General features: G+C 44.4%; 1 long non-coding RNA gene across 1 annotated transcript; it reads left to right on the forward strand.

The window, feature by feature from the left end:
- The first annotated feature begins 7936 nt into the window (after positions 1 to 7936).
- Positions 7937 to 12804, forward strand: LOC136355943 (uncharacterized). The gene is made up of 3 exons (XR_010740531.1): positions 7937 to 8373; positions 9345 to 9435; positions 10388 to 12804. It is a non-coding gene; the product is annotated as an uncharacterized lncRNA (long non-coding RNA).
- The last annotated feature ends 3539 nt before the right edge of the window (positions 12805 to 16343 follow it).

Consider the following 16343-nt stretch of genomic DNA (forward strand, 5'->3'; position numbering starts at 1 on the left):
AATTAGTGGATAAGGCTATTCGTCAGGAGGACAAATACAATCGCATGGAGCAGAAGAAACGCCGGATTGCTCAATTCAAGGTACAACAGGGGAATAATCAGAAGCCGTGTCTTACTTTAGGACCCCAGTCCATGCCACAGGGAGGTTCTTCGTCTGTTGTTCGTCCGCAGCGCCAGTTCTTCAACAACAATGCTGGCAACAACATCCGCAATCAAGCTCCACGTCCTGTTGCAGCTCCAACACAGCAACAACCTGCCAAGAGGGAGCAAGGCAGCAAGCCCGTAGTGTGCTTCAACTATGGAGACCCAGGACATTATGCTGACAAGTGTCCGAAGCCCCGACGCGCGAAGGTTGTCCCTACCCAGAGCAACTCTATCGCACCAGCATCAAAGGCCCGTGTCAATCATGTTGCTGCTGCAGAAGCTCAAGATGCTCAAGATGTGATTTTGGGTACGTTCCTTGTTAACTCAGTTCCTGCAACAGTGCTTTTCGATTCTGGTGCTACACATTCATTCTTATCTATGAGTTTTGCGGGAAATCATGGGATGGAAGTAGAGGATCTTAGACGTCCTTTGATGGTTAGTACCCCAAGTAATCAAGCACTCTCTTTGCAACGTAGCCCTTCTGTCAGAATAGAAATTCAAGGAGTACCATTTCTGGCCAATCTTATCTTGTTAGAATCCAAAGATCTTGATGTCATCCTAGGGATGGACTGGTTAGCCAGACATAAAGGTGTGATAGACTGTGCTAACAGAAAAGTAACTCTCACCAGCAATGATGGACGAGTTGTAACTGTTCATGCATTATCTTCTGAGTCATTAAGGTCAAGGCTGAACCAAATAACTTTGGAAGAGATTCCTATAGTCCGGGAGTATCCCGATGTGTTCCCAGATGATTTACCTGGTATGCCGCCTAAAAGGGATATAGAGTTCAGAATAGATTTGGTACCAGGAACAACTCCGATACATAAGAGACCTTATAGAATGGCAGCCAATGAGTTGGCAGAAGTCAAGAGGCAAGTAGACGATTTGCTTCAGAAGGGATACATCAGACCGATTTCGTCACCATGGGGAGCTCCGGTTATTTTTGTGGAAAAGAAAGATCATACCCAGAGGATGTGTGTGGACTATCGTGCACTAAATGATGTGACTATCAAGAATAAGTATCCGTTACCCAGAATTGATGATTTGTTTGATCAGCTTAAAGGTGCCACCGTTTTCTCCAAGATAGATCTTCGATCAGGGTATCACCAGTTGAGAATCAAAGAGGAAGATATACCTAAGACAGCTTTTACCACTAGGTATGGGTTGTTCGAATGTACTGTTATGTCTTTTGGACTTACCAATGCCCCCGCTTTCTTCATGAACTTGATGAATAAGGTGTTTATGGAATACCTAGACAAGTTCGTGGTAGTCTTTATTGATGATATTCTTATCTACTCCCGAACCAAAGAAGAGCATGAAGAACATCTTCGCCTTGCATTGGAGAAGCTACGAGAACATCAACTGTATGCTAAGTTTAGCAAGTGTGAATTTTGGTTGTCTGAAGTGAAGTTCCTTGGTCACGTCATCTCAGCAGGAGGAGTTGCCGTCGATCCTAGTAATGTGGAATCCGTAACCAACTGGAAACAACCAAAGACAGTTTCAGAGATTCGCAGTTTCCTAGGCCTCGCAGGATATTATCGGAGGTTTATAGAGAATTTTTCCAAGATTGCTAAGCCCATGACACAGCTGCTTCAGAAAGATGTGAAGTACAAGTGGTCGGAAGAATGTAAGCAGAGTTTTCAAGAGTTGAAGAATCGCTTGATATCAGCTCCTATTTTGATTTTGCCTGATCCAAAGAAGGGTTTCCAAGTCTATTGCGATGCATCCAAACTTGGGTTAGGTTGTGTCCTGATGCAAGATGGGAAGGTGGTTGCCTATGCATCTCGTCAGTTACGTCCGCATGAGAAGAACTACCCTACTCATGATTTGGAGTTAGCTGCAGTAGTTCATGCGTTGAAGATTTGGCGTCATTATCTTTTCGGTACTCGTACAGAGGTATATACCGATCATAAGAGTTTAAAGTATATCTTTACTCAGCCAGATCTGAACATGAGACAACGGAGATGGTTGGAATTAATTAAGGATTATGACATGGGAATTCATTATCACCCAGGAAAGGCTAATGTTGTAGCAGACGCTCTTAGCAGGAAAGGCTATTGCAATACTACGGAAGGACGACAGTTGCCATTGGAGTTATGCAAGGAATTTGAAAGGTTGAATTTAGGAATTGTCAGTAGAGGTTTCGTCGCAGCCTTAGAAGCAAAGCCCACTCTAATTGATCAAGTTAGAGAGGCCCAAATTAATGACCCTGATATTCAAGAAATCAAGAAGAATATGAGAAGAGGAAAAGCTATCGGTTTCTTGGAGGATGAGCAAGGAACTGTATGGTTGGGTGAGAGAATCTGTGTCCCAGACAACAAAGATTTAAATGATGCAATTCTGAAAGAAGCTCATGATACTTTATACTCCATTCACCCTGGTAGTACTAAGATGTACAAGGATCTCAAGGAAAGATTTTGGTGGGCAAGTATGAAGCGTGAAATCGCAGAGTACGTAGCAGTATGTGATGTTTGTCAGCGAGTTAAGGCAGAACATCAGAAACCCGCCGGTTTGTTGCAGCCTTTGAAGATTCCTGAATGGAAATGGGAAGAAATCGGTATGGATTTTATCACTGGTTTACCCAGAACGTCATCAGGCCATGATTCTATTTGGGTGATAGTCGACAGACTTACCAAAGTGGCTCATTTCATCCCAGTAAAGACAACCTATTCCGGAAGTCGGTTAGCGGAATTGTATATGGCAAGGATTGTGTGTTTGCATGGTGTCCCTAAGAAAATAGTGTCCGATCGAGGCAGTCAATTTACTTCAAATTTTTGGAAGAAGCTTCAGGAAGAGATGGGTTCTAAGCTGAACTTTAGTACTGCTTATCATCCGCAGACAGACGGACAAACCGAAAAGGTGAATCAGATTTTGGAAGACATGTTGAGAGCTTGTGCTTTAGACTTCGGTGGAAGTTGGGATAAGAATCTACCTTATGCAGAATTTTCGTATAACAACAGTTATCAAGCTAGTCTTCAGATGGCTCCTTACGAAGCACTGTATGGTCGGAAGTGCCGCACTCCGCTTTTGTGGGATCAAACGGGAGAACGTCAGGTTTTCGGGACGGATATCCTAAGGGAAGCAGAAGAAAAGGTAAAGATCATTCAAGAAAGATTGCGTGTAGCTCAGTCTCGACATAAGAGTTATGCCTACAATTGCCGCAGAGATTTGAGTTTTGAAGAAGGAGATTATGTGTATCTTCGTGTCACGCCTCTTCGAGGGGTTCATCGTTTTCACACCAAAGGAAAATTGGCACCGCGTTTTGTGGGACCTTATAAGATCGTCAGTAGAAGAGGAGAGGTTGCTTATCAGTTGGAGTTACCTCAATCTTTGGCAGGAGTTCATAATGTGTTCCATGTGTCGCAACTGAAGAAGTGTTTAAGGGTACCTACCGAAGAAGCTAATCTTGAACAGATAGAAGTCCAAGAGGATCTGACCTATGTTGAGAAACCAATCCGTATCTTGGAAATAGATGAGAGAAGAACCAGGAATCGAGTTATCCGTTTTTGCAAAGTCCAATGGAGTAATCACTCTGAAGAAGAATCAACTTGGGAACGAGAAGAGGAATTGAAGTCAGCTCATCCGCATCTGTTCGCCAGTTCTTCCGAATCTCGAGGACGAGATTCTGTTTAAGGGGGGTAGGTTTGTCACACCCTGAAAATTTAAAATATATAAATTGTTGTTTAAATGGAATTTTTAGAATTTATTTTAAAAGCCTAGAAGAGAAGATCTATTTTTTTAATTAATAAATTCCAATATAAAATGGGGCCAGATAAAATTTCATTAAATACTTTGCTTAATTCTATAATTCCTAGATTTTTCTGGGATTTATTTGAGCTAAGGAAGTATTTTTAATAAATGGAATTGCATTTCATGAATAATTTAAATTGAAAAAGGTTTTTAAAAGTCTCTTTTGGCTTTGGGCCGAAAGTCGGCCCAAAACCCTTCTCTCTCTCTTCGGCCCAGTCCGGCCCAGTCCGTAGCCGCCCGCGCTCGCTGACAGGTGGGGCCCACCTGTCAGGCCTGTCGTCTACCTCCGGCCGCCGCCGCCCGAAACCCTAGTTTCGCGCCGCCGACGTTCCTTTCCAAATCCGGCCGTTCCTTTCCGTTTCCGGTGAAATTGATAGAGGGGAAATGATCCTCGGGATCTCCTCTACCTTTTCCCCTTTGGAAACATCGGCTAATTCGTTTTGGAAGTTCGTGGAATCGAGTTCGATTCGGATCGGCCTCTTTCCTTCGAACCCCGATCTTTCCATCTCGTCGCCGGCCGCCGTGGGCCTTTGCCGCCGTCTCCTAGCCCCTTTAAAAGGTTCCCCGGTGTCTCCTCTACCCGTCGCCACCCTCGCCTTCGCCTCTCGTCGTCCGTAGCGCCCTAGCGCCGTGTAACCTCGAGCCGCCGTCGCCGCCGTCGCTCCAGCCGTGCGCCGCCGCCGTTCCGGTCGTCGTCGTCGCTCGGGAAGATCGCCATCGTGGTCGCCAAGTCGTCGCCGTCCTCGTCCGCTCCTTCGCCGCCGCCGAAGACCGCCGGAGCACCGCCGCCGTCGTCAAGCCGAAGGTCGCCGCCGCTTCTTCCTCGTCGCCGTCGCCGTCCGTTGCTCCTCCGCCGTTTCTTTGGTCACCGGTGGGTTCGCCGTGCCGTCCGCTACCCGTTGGTGCCCTTCGTTCGTGCCGAAGCGCCGCCGTTCGCCGGCGAGTTTGCGCGCCCGAGCCGCCGAGCCGCCGCCGGTGGTGACGTCACCGCTGACGTCATCGTGGCCGTCTGCCGTGAGCCGGTCGTGGACCGTTCGATCTCGGCCGTCCGTTTTGGATCAAGTCGATCTCGGCCGTCCGTTCGCGTGAACCGTCGCCCGTGCGCCCGGTCCACCGAAACCCTAGCCGCTGACGCAATAAACCTTCTTTTCCTTTTCAAAAATAATTCATTATTGCGTCATAATTCAATTAAAATCTATATAAGTGTTTTAATCCGATTAAATCTTCAAAAATTCATAACTAATTCATCTTAGCTCCGATTTAGTTGGTTCAAGTCTCTAAATTTTTCTAAAATTGAGATCTACATGTTAAAAATATCCACATGTACTGTTCATGCTTGCTTATGTGTTGTTTTGGTGATTTCGCTTCTTTCTGTTTCAGATTCCGTCGTTTCCGGAGAGTCCGTTTTCGCCGGAGAAGAGTTTGAAGAGTTCCAAGGCCAACAAGGCAAGTCACACAGATCCCAAATAACCCTTTGAGCATGTTGATCCTATTTAAAGCTATTGTTTCTATTCAACTATTGCATTTATTTTTGAATGTCATTGGGTGGAATTAACCTATTCTTTGTTATAGCCCTTTTGTTCTTGATTACTTTATTCCTTGATACTTTGGGTTATTATAACTTGATCTAGTTGAGCTTTATATATTGGTAGAGCTAGATATTACATGTGATTGCTTAGCCATGCTTAGAAACATTAGCACACTATTGGGATAACTTATGACTCACTATTATTTCATGATGGCTTACTGATAGCTCACGATGGTCAATCGTGATTGGTTAATTAATTAATGTGCCAACTAAAACCTGATAATGGTGGGTTGTGAGCACATGGTTTTGATGGTCGTGCTCATGACAATTAAGGACCGGTTCACGAGTTTCGGTTGTGAATCATTTACCGTGCCAACCACAAGCCAGCGTGGGCAACGGCTTTACCTTTTGTATAGCATGGTTCATTGCGGAGCACCAGACTGAGAAGTGGCGGAGATAAGCCCACGGGGGTTCGCTGGGGAGTCCATACCTTGTTTATAAGGGGGTGATTATGATCCGGGAGTGGTGCACTGTGGTGGATTGTGTTGTACGAGAGGTAATGTCACAACTCTTTTCCGAGGTACCGTGGTGGTATTGAGGCACATGGTGACATGATGTGGGGTTGTGTCTTGTGGGTACAGTGGTACACCTCTGATCAGAGTAAAACTATTCGAATAGCCGTGCCCGCGGTTATGGGCGGGTCTAACAATGTCTTTCGTGATTAGTCTCACCCTTCTCACCATATTAGAAGATGCTATAACTGGTAATAATTTGATTAGCTCCTGGTTTGGAATGGTATATTCCTGGTTTGGAGATAGATCTGTACAGCTGGGTTTGGTTGTTCAGAATGGTTGGGCCTATACAACAGGGTACGTTGTATAGTGTTGGATTAATATTGTTTAATTATTACTCAACGGTTTTATTAAATTCTCAAATGTTTGCTAAATGCTGCTTTTGCAAATGAAAACCTATTATGCCATCCTTTGTTATCTTGAGCACTTGCATATTTGCTGCGTGGCTTGCTGAGTATGTCATATACTCACCTTGCAATCATTCATCAGAGGAAGAGTTCTACAATGATGCTGATGGTGTGGAGGATTAGGTGTAGCCTTGGTCAAGCTGCTTGTGGAGTGGAGCCGTCTGCGCCGTTTATTTTATTTTCCGCTGCTTAGATCTTTATTGATTGAGAGGAACTATCTACCTCTGTAATGACTTTTTATTCGCTTCTTAATTAGAGTAATAATTGTACTCTATTATCAATTTGTTATTGTGTGCCTCGGCTGATTCCTGGACGAGGGTTCACACACATGTAAGCGTTTGGAATTTTGGATAGAAATTCCGGGCGTGACACCTCCTAAAACTAACTTGCATAAAACCACTTATTTTATTTAATCTCTTTTATGACTTTTATTTAAAACCTATCTTGAGGTATTTCTTGATTCGATTTCGATTTAAAACTTTCTTTCGCTAAAACTTCCTTTATTTAAATTTAGTTTGAAAACCCTTTTTACCTTTATGAATTATGGTCCAAGCAACCTTCCCATTTTGTGCTAGAATTTAAACCGAAGCAATTCCAATTTTATTGGAATTAATTGTTAAACCCATCCTTTGATCTTAAACCTATCCTTCGATTCCAAGCATATCCTTAGTTCCCTTTCCAAATTTCAAATATCTAAATTCCTCCCTTTGATCTAGCCATCATTAATCTCTATGGCTTGATTTCCTATTCGGCACAAGAATAGCAATATTGCAAATATTGTGAATGATTGCTCTTGTGCTAAGAAGAATAGATTTTTATTTTATCCTCCTCTTCCAAATTGATTCCCTATTAGCCAAAAATAATTCTTCAAATATTTCTGCTATCAAATCTAGGATTCAAACCCTTTTTATCTTTACCTCCAACCATTTTCCTCCGAATATATATATTGAGGAATTATATTGTTAATTCCCCTCTCATTTGAGTGCTTTGATATTTAGTCCATTATATTCTATCTCCAAAAACATTGCACTCAAATAAATTGGAAAATCCCTCCTTTGCTAAATTTCCTTCCAAAACTTCCTGTTCAAATTATTTGCAGCCATCCAAACCTCTATAAAAATTAGACTTCTTCCTTTTTGACATTGGGCCGAATTCCCCTTTTCCCTCCTCTCTTTCATGCGGCCCAAGTCGGCCCAGCCTCAGCTGAGCCGCCTCCTCTCTCCTCCCTTCCTTCTGTGGGCGCCGCCGTGCGCCATCGGAGCGCGTGCGCGCCGCCGCCACCTTGCCGTCGTCGCCAAGGAATCATCCATGACGTCAGTCGCCGTGCCGTGCTCCTCCTTCTCCGCCGCCAATTCCTCTGCGGCCGCCACGTGCACGCGCCGCCGTTGCCGACCAATCAGGAGACGAGGCCGGCGCCGTTTTCTTTTCCCCTACGCAGCCGTCGCCGTGCCTTCCTCGTCCTCCACCGGCGAACCGACCTTCATGAACCGACGTCCACCGCCTATAAATAGCCGGCAAACCCCTGCTCTTTTCCCCATCCGAGCCTTGAGCTCTTCTTCTTCTCTCTCTCCTAAGTCCGGCCGACGCCGCCATCGGTCGATCTCCTCCTCTATAGTTCCCCTAGCTAAATCCTTGCACCACTGACTCCCCCTCCCTCCGGCGAACCCATTTTTCCCGTTTTTCCCTTCTCCCCCACCCCATAGCAACCACCACAACCACCTCCTTTGCAGCCGAAGAGAAGCTCTTCTACTTGCCGTTCCGGCCAACTCCTCATCTCCCTCTGCCGGAAACCATCCTCCCCAGATGCGCGTCGTCCGGGAACACAAGTTGCCGCCGACGTCGCTGATCCCCGGCCACTGGAGCCCCAGCGCCCCTTCTCTCTCTCTGTTGTTACACGGGAAGAAGGAGAGGAGGAAGATGACGGGAGGAAGAAGAAGAAGAAAGAAGAGAAAAAGAAAAAGAAAGACTGACATGTGGGCCCCTGCACAGTAACATTTTGTATTTTCCCTATTTAATTCAAATCCTATTATTTAGAAGCCCATATCTCCTAAACCGTAGATCCGATTCCAGTGAAACTTGGACCTAAATTTATCTAAATTCAAACCCAATCTTTTGACCCCAAATTTGCTCTTTTAATATTTTATTTGAATTTATTCAAATACTGTTTGAATTTATGTTTGCCTTTTCAAATATTTCTTTTTAATCCAAAATACCCTTTAGCCACTAAAAAGCCGCCGGTTGGAACTTTACGCCTTCCATAGCGACGTTCTCGGTTTACTATCCCCGACATCGGACCGTTGGTTGTAAAGCCAGGCAAAACCCAAACCCAAGGTCGAAGTGCTGCTCCTGGCACCCCACGCCTCGATGCGTATAGTGGTCGGAGCTTCACTATTCCCTCGACCTCCACAGCACACCACACAGTTAGCTCTTGGGCTCTGTGTGATCCTAGCCGCTCCGCCGCCACTCACGGTTGTCGGAGTAACACTTCCTCCCCACTAAACCCACACAAACCTCCTATCCCTCTAGCCGTTATACTCTATGTTGACACCGGCTAGAGAAGATACCAATTCTAGTCATTATACTGCCCAACTCTAGCAACGACCAGCAAACACCTAAACCCTAGCTGATATTTATCCTACCTCAATCAGCTTGCTATCCAGACCCCACGCCAGCTAGAATATCATCACAACCATTTACCCTCCAACTACCTATAACCTATACATGAAATACGAGCCGATATGCTATCCTATTTCAGCATCGACTCGAGAACAAGTAAATCCTGGCCATTCTTCTACCAAAGCCCAACTTCAGCCAATACTAGCCCAATAATCCCAAGACCCTATAAAAAAGATAGGCTATACCCTAAACCCTAGCCCTTCTAACCGTTTCTTGCTTTCTTGCTATTTTATGGCTTTTATTGAATTTGGTTCTTCCTCTTCTTCAGTAGAGTCTATTATATTTGGATGGTAACCTGTGGTATTTCGAGCATTGGATAATCAGGTTGCCTATCTTGAATTTATTTGCGTTGGAGCAAGGCAAGTTATTATTCCTCTCCTTTGAGCATTATTATCCTATATTCTATATCTCGAATATCTCATGCATTAGTCATTCATGATTTTGAATGCATAACCTGAACATATAGCAAACCAGATATATGCTAGCTTTTGCTTAGCCATGCCTAGTTAGACTGCATAAAAATATAATGAACTTAGATTGGAACAGTACGGTAGAAATGGTTGATTTCCGGGTGGCTAGTACTGTTCCAACCGATATAAGACAGCCAAGTACATGTGAAGAACATATGAGTACGACCGCAATTCTCGTATGGGCATAGACCTAGCTGATTAAGTTATCTAGCAAAGGTGGTACCTCTGTATAGTGGTTCTTCTTAAGTCCTCGCGCAGGAGGCAAATTTATGCCGCGAAGGGCAATTGTGATATTTACCGAGGCACAGGTAAATATATGAGATTTATTGACGTCAACTTGTTTGTGAACCCTGATTGCGATGACATGGTGTCATACAATCAGTTCTCTTTAAAGACCTCGGGAACGCCAGAACTCCTCTCGCTGCTAATAACGTTACGTTCAGAGCGTATGGGGACTAGAGTTCATGGAACAATTACCACTGATGTTAGTAACCGAAAAGCTTTGCCATGACAAGGCTAATGTGTTTGGCACGTCATGGATTGCGGGTAAAGCGTACATCTACTGCAGTATGAATATTCTTAAAAACTATTCGAATAGTCGTGCTCACGGGTATCGGGCATTGGGACTCACAATGGCATCTTGGTTAGAAACATAATTCCATATTTTATTAAATACTATTGCATTACAAACATCATAGACTTTATACTTCTACATTCTCAGCCTTTCTGCAAGTAAACCTAGCTCTACACAGATGTTACCATTTCATGCATTCATTGTTGATTAATATAATAGCTTGCTGAGTACGTTGTACTCACCCTTGCTTCAACCCCTCTTTTTCAGAGTCTATTTGGAGTTTTTGCCGAAGCTGGGAATTCAATCACATAAGTTAGTTTCATTCTAACTTAATTCGCAAATATAGATTAGACAGATGGTTTAAGTCTATAGCCAAACATTGGAGTTAAGTCATTCTATAGCTTTTGCTGTAATAGTTAGCCACAACCTTGTAAATACCCTATTATTTTATATAAAGAAATCTCCTTTGGAGCCTTGATCAAATGTATGCGATAAAGATCCAGATTGTTTAACCTATATCAATCTACTGATTTAGGGCTTGATACAGTTAAACATGTCGGTTTCCGAATCATTAGTTCTGGGACCCAACACAAACCCAACAGCATAATTCATCACTTTGAATTGTTTTGATTTAATGAAAGTTTTATTAAGCTAATTTTAGGCAAGCAAACCAAAGGTGAATTTTCGCAAATAGGCGAAAAGAAAGGAAAGTGAAAAAATCAGGATGTGACAAACCTTCCTCCCTTAAATAGAATCTCGACTCCGAGATTCGGACTAGCTTGGGAACAACTTCGGAAACTCTGCCTTCAAATCATCCTCACGCTCCCATATGGCTTCAGCTTCAGTATGATTTCACTGAACTTTGTAGAAACAAATGCTCTTACTCCTCGTAGTTCCCTCTACAATCTCTAGAATCTTGATTGAAACCTCACGATATGTCAAATCTGGTTGTAACTCCACTAACTGCAACGGTGTTTCCTCTTTTCGCACGCGAAGACATTTCTTCAACTAAGATAGGTAGAACACATCATGAATACCAGACATCGAAGGCAGCAGTTCCAACTGATATGCAACTTCTCCTCGATGAGCAATGATCCGGAATGGTCCAATATATCTGGGGGCTAGCTTTCCTTTCACCTGAAACCTCTTGGTTCCTCTCACTGGAGTCACCTTCAGATACACATAATCTTCCTTTTTAAAGGTTAAATCCCTTCGGCGATTAAATAAACCCTATCGAAATAAACCCTATCGAAATGTTAATAAGGCCTACCTTTAATCTATCCCTTATTAGAGCAACTCTCTTTGGCCTCACAGATTACATCTGGTCCAAAAACCACTATTTCTCCAATCCTATAGTAGATTTAATATGCCTAAAATTACTCTATAAACCCTATCGAAAGGTGGGCGAGTCTAACATGCACGTGTGACCACGACAGATTCCAACAAGCCAGCCCACGTGCTAGTCGGCCCACCTCCTTATTTCGCCCATCTCATGACTTCCTCTTTCGGCCCACATGCTGGTTGGCCTATTTCGGTTTTGGGCCGCAAGTATATGTAAGTCCATTTATAACCCAAGCTTATGTATACAGTATATTAATCTTTATACATAGAAAAATAGAAAATATCCGGTATAAATTTTATACATAGAAATATAAATTATAGAAAATTTATACAAAGTATAGAAACTTTTTATGTATATTCGTATAAACTTTATAGAAAATATAACATTTGGTATATAAAATTCATACTCCCTCCATTCCAAAATATAAGGCATAACCACCCCTAACCCAATGACCAAGAAAATAATTATTATCATCTTATAGTTTGGATCATCCTAATAAATACAATGCATGCATCCAATAGAATTAGAAAACATAAGAGTGGAGGATTTTAAAAAAAATAATAATTTAATAGAGAAGTGGTCATAGTTAATTGCCTACATGCATGCATGCCTTATATTATGAAACATCTAAAAAGAGTGGTTGTGCCAGTCCGATTTCGTCCGTCTGCACGATTTTTCTTCGCCCACACAACTTTCCAATATTTTTCCAGTCCGATTTGGCAGTCATCAAACAAGTGATTCCAAAACAAACTATCCACACCACAGCCCAACAAACTAAATCGGACTCAAACAAATAATTCCAAAATACTCGCAAAGATTCACAGGAAAGACCAAAAGCTGCTGCCATCAGCATGAGGCTGAGGAGCGGACAACAGCACAGAACACACGGTCGGCGAAGAAAGAAAGACATGGGAGAGATGGAGCAGCACCAGAGTTGCTTGCCTGGAGGGCATCACCTTCGCGCCCCTGCCGTCGGGTCCACCCTCGGCCGCCGCCACCACCGCCGGATCCACTCGCAACCGCCGCCGATGCCACCACCGCCGCCGGAGGGAGAAGAGAGGCGGCAGAGGGAGCCGCCGCTGCCGGATCCACCCTTAGCAAACACCACCACCGCCGGATCCACCCGTGGCTGCCACCGAAGCTGCCACCACCGCCGGATCTGCCGCTGGAGGGAGGTGAGAGGGGGTGGAGGGAGCTGCCAACGACGACGCCGCCACCACCGCCAGATCCACCCACGACCGCCACCAACCCGCTGCCACCGCAGGAGGGAGGCGAGAGGGAGAGGAGGAGGGGGCGATGGAGACAAGACGGGCACGAGAGAGGAGAGGCCTCGCCGCACAGGAGAGAGGGACAAAGAGGCGTCGGCCGCTGCACAGGGGAGGGGGAGAGCGCCAGCCGCTGCTATATTTTTTCCTCGCTCCATGCGGCTATGTTTAGCTACACGAGTGTATTATTTTTTATATAAAACGGACACATATATCCCAGATATATATGTACCAGTTTTTAAAAAATGGGTATAAAATATTATTGGTGTCACCACTTATAATGGGCTATAGGTGCGTCACAAATTTTTCGTCTGTAAAGTCAAACTGAGCGGCGCCCTCCATCTCATGAGCATAATCGTGTACGGCGGCCAAACCAAAAATAAATAAATTGAGATGATACAAAATCCTAATTGTGTATGGAGGACAAATCACAACATCGAAAACCGACTGATAATCTCAAAAAAGAAAAAAGAAGAAAAATAAAAATTACGGCAAAAATCATCAACGGTACTGCTGCTCATAGTCTATGCCCTCACCTTGAACCACCGAGCATTGGCCGACGCAGCGGGGCAACGGGGAGGAGGAGGCGACCATCGGTGGCTCGGACGTAGCCCAGTGCATAGAACCACCCCCTCACTGCGTGCCACGAGGCTTGACCGAAGCGACAGGGCAATGTGGCCTTGGTGGCTCGATAAGGACCATCGGCGATAGCAACGGCGGTGCTACGTGAGGACGGAGAGGAGGAGGCCATGAGGAGACGATGTATGAACGGCGGCGACACACAACGCACTATGCAGAGTGGAAGAGGAGGAGCAATGTGGAGGAAAAATGGCGACGCGTGATGCAGAGTGGGAGAGAAGCGGCGTGCGATGTGGAGTGGGAGAGAGCCGGAGTTAGGGTTGGTCAATTGAGTTGCTTTAGCTTGTTGGGCCGATTGGGTCAAATTCGGTCTGTTTGGTCTTTTTTTTTAAGGTATAAGTCCACTTTGACTCCCTCAAATATAGCTCCAATCTAATTCATATCCATGATCCGCAATACCGGATATCTTGGCACCCCAACTATTAAAACCGATGTGACTCCCTCAACGATTTTGGTGGGCGGTTTCGCTGACGTAGCGCTTCGACTTGCTATAACCTGTTGAGGCATCCTGTAGGGCTCACCCGTTAGTGACCCTTATATTTCTTCGTTTCCTTCCCTTTTCATTTCATCAGATCGATCGGTGTGGCCCCATCTTCCCCCATCCGCTCCATGTCGGGCCACCGTTGGGGATAAGTAAGCGTGAACGTCAGGGGGAGTAAGGGTATATCAGCAGCGCCAACAATGAGTTGTCCCATGCCAACAAGCTCGCTAGGTCGATGGCGGGCGAGACGATGTACCGGAGACAGTTCAGCTTGGTCCTCATCGAATCGCAATGCCCTTGCGCCTGTTCCATGTCCTCGAGTAGCGTGTGTAGCGGAAGAGCACCACGATCTCCTGGTCGCCGCCGGCGGTCGGGTCGTCCCCCTCGACAACGGTGACACTGTTAGTGATATGCCCTAAAGGCAATCATAGAGATGATTGTATCACATACAATGTTTACATATTTATCCGACATTGTTCCTTGAAACAGATAACTCCTTATTGGTTAATGAATATGTGATTCTTTCATGAGACTCTTTATGTTGTTTGTTACTATTTCTAAAGGATCCCTGATCAAATATCATATGTAGAACAAATATGTTTATATGATCAGCACATGTATTAATTGATGATCATGTCTCATGGATCATGGTATAGAGATACCAAATTAATAATGTGGACACATGTTGGTGAACATGTTGTTGGATAGACCCAACATGCGACACTGCAAGAGCCATATGTGTTGTGTCATCAGTGATCTCATTGAGTGTTGGTGTTGAATTCTTAGACCTGAGATTATCATGGTTCTCAACATGTGTAGTAGCTTAATTAGGGACTGCTAAACGCTACTCCGTAATTGGGTAGTTATAAAAGTAGTTTTCGGGTATACTATGAAACATGTAGTGGGATATGAATAATCAAGATGGGATTTGCCCCTTCTATGGAGAGATATCTCTGGGCCCCTCGATGTTGTAGATTATGGAAGTGCATGGCCATGCCAAAGGTGATTGAGGAGTCAATCACAAGTTATATAATCTATCAACAGGTTCGAGTGAATGATTGAGCTATTAGAGAATGGCACATATCTAGCCTTGAGCTTAATCGATATCGTGAGGCAAAGGGGTTCATACAAGTATACACTAGAGGTTTAGCCGATATGATCTTTATGTATGCCCGGTGGATAAATACGTTCTGCTAGGGGCCGCTGTTGACGCATGGACCGAAAAGGAGTTTTCGGGTTACAGCCGAGTATATATGAACCTACAGGGTCGCACGCTTAATGGGCCAGAATAAGGGGATTGGATAGAGATCCAACATGAGCTTAATTCGAATAGGGATCCGAATAGGAGTCCTACGGGCCTTGGAGGCCCGAGTGATGGATCCTATATATTCGTAAGGGGTGTGACCGGCGGAGGCATTGCATCACGTGAGAAACCCTAGCCATCACTTCCCTCCTCGAGCAAAACCCTAGCCGCGCGCGGGTGCTAGCACATCTGCACATGGCGTTCCATCCCTGTACGTATGGATACCGGTAGAGGCGCCGCTGGTTTGCGGTGCTGATCGGCATGGGAGTACGGCGAGGAGAACGCACGAGGAGGAGAAGGTCGAGCTGGTGCGATCGACTACTTCCTCTACATCGATGCGCGCTACTTCGCGAGAGTTCCTTCGACTTCTCAGCGTCTTCTTACGTTGCACAGCGCGTCGAGTGGTAACGATATATGATCTAATACTTGCATGGTTCCTGGTTTACGCGATAGAAAATTTTGATTTATGCTATCGTAGCCTACGCGTATCCCAAGAGACACGCATGAAGCCAACGATGCACCCGGCGGAGGAGTACTTCGCCGGCCCGAGGAACTTCCCTTCAGGTATGAACGACACAGTGACGATGACGACGAGACGGCAACTTTCTCTTTTCTAATCGAGTTGCATTTTTTTTCATTTCATTTTTTAAGTATTTGTCTAAGGATTTGAGCTAATTGAGCTGTTTGAGTTAACTTGATTATTTTGCTACATGGCTTTTACAGATTGTGTGCTATTACACGAAACAATTCATTTAGAACATCCTACTTTCAATGGAATTGGTTATTCTAATTTTCTTTCCTAGCTTTACTGATTTGTCATAAAAGGTATATCCGACATCTATTTTTGGATTGATTTATTTGTTAGTGATGAGTTCTAATTGTGTATTTTCTTAGAAATATCATTCTTTTAAAGTGTTCAATTCACAAAAATTAATCATCTCATGAAATTTTAGTGTTCCGGGTGCAACGCACGGACACTTTGCTAGTTGAAACATAAAAGTATATGAACTCTATCCATACCAATACAAGAATACAAGAGTGTAGGAAGTTTATAATAGAAATATTCAAATAAAAAAAACAAAAAGGATAAATAAAAGGCCTACTTTATGCCACATGGCCCATATTCAACCGTTTAGATTTGACCCAAGAATCTACGTGCATGAAACAAAGGAAAAGTTGGCCTGATTCAGATA

Source organism: Oryza sativa, chromosome 4 (genome assembly GCF_034140825.1).
Source record: "Oryza sativa Japonica Group chromosome 4, ASM3414082v1".
Lineage (NCBI taxonomy): Eukaryota > Viridiplantae > Streptophyta > Magnoliopsida > Poales > Poaceae > Oryza > Oryza sativa.